This window comes from Diachasma alloeum, unplaced genomic scaffold (assembly GCF_001412515.2).
Source record: "Diachasma alloeum isolate Michigan unplaced genomic scaffold, Dall2.0 Dall_scaffold_00185, whole genome shotgun sequence".
NCBI classification, from domain to species: Eukaryota; Metazoa; Arthropoda; class Insecta; order Hymenoptera; family Braconidae; genus Diachasma; species Diachasma alloeum.
In genome coordinates, this window is record NW_021680351.1 from 919402 (window position 1) to 920648 (window position 1247).

General features: G+C 44.7%; 1 protein-coding gene across 1 annotated transcript in view; it reads right to left on the reverse strand.

The window, feature by feature from the left end:
• Positions 1 to 1247, reverse strand: part of LOC107048137 (helix-loop-helix protein 11) — a 140366-nt gene that overhangs the window by 135079 nt on the left and 4040 nt on the right. The window lies entirely within an intron of this gene.

The window sequence follows — 1247 nt, forward strand, 5'->3', positions numbered from 1 at the left end:
GGGGAGAGGGGAGGGAGGGTGGATGAGAATAAACATTGATTGGGTGAATTTCAGTTCGAGGGTGAGAAATAATCGTAGAATGAAAACACGTGTTATATTTTTCTGACAGGTTGACGTACTGACGTCCACTGGTTTTCACATTAATGTTTCATGGTTTCAGGGTGTCCGGTTTTCCCATATGCATTTTTTATCGGCCCCATGTCCATCGGCCTATTTACTGGACATTTTCATTTCGACTTTTTGTATTTTGTTGATTGAATTTTGAGAGGGAGGGGGAGGGGGGGCTGTTGTGCGTATGGTGATGTCGAAGATGGTTTTATCATTGTGGTTTATTTTTGGGGATGAAATTTTGGCGAGAATTAACGGGAATTTACTGGAGAAGGGAATGTTGGAGACTGATTTTGTCGGGTGATAACATTGAATGGTTAATTGGGGATTTTCGGGGGTACGAAGCGGTTTTAGGGGAAAATGTTGTAAGACATTTTTTGTGGGGAATTTTGTCAGCTACAAAAAAGATCCAGAGACTTTTGCTCCACATCTACTGGTTCACGAGATATTTAGAGATTTACGAAGAGTGAAAAATATGAAAACCGAACAAGTTTATTTTTCATTTTCTCTTTGGAGATTTAGAGATTTTCTGCGAGTCAAGTTTTCAGAAGATTTTGAGAAAAATAATCGTCAATGCGTTTAGTTGAGAATAGGAATACAAATTTTCATAAATTCTTCAATTACGCGGTGTTCATGTGAGAAAAAAAAATCTAAAAACTGCTGCGATTCCCCCACGGCCCCCAAAACCTTTCACAAAATATCTATTTTCGTCGCAAGGCCGAAAAAAAATTTCTGACGAGTCAGTAAACCTGTCGTTGGCTAAGTGATGAACATAATGTTTCTTCACACCGTAAAACGTCGTTTTATGGACACTGAGATGAAGAAAAAAACAATTCCCCCCACCTCTCCAACAATTACCTAATCTTCCAAAAAAAAAAAAAAAAAATCCATCAAAAAAAAAACCATTCGCCGCCTTCACTTTTATCACTCGCCTCCTGATTTCGTGAGTAATAATTCCGCCAAACGGATGCCAGAAACTCAAGCGGGAAGGATCGGGCGTTGCCGCCTCCGCAAGGGGGGCGATTGGCAGAACAGGAAACGTTGAGCCCCCCCCCCCCCCCCCCCCCCCCCCCCCCCCCCCCCCCCCCCCCCCCCCCCCCCCCCCCCCCCCCCCCCCCCCCCCCCCCCCCCCCCCCCCC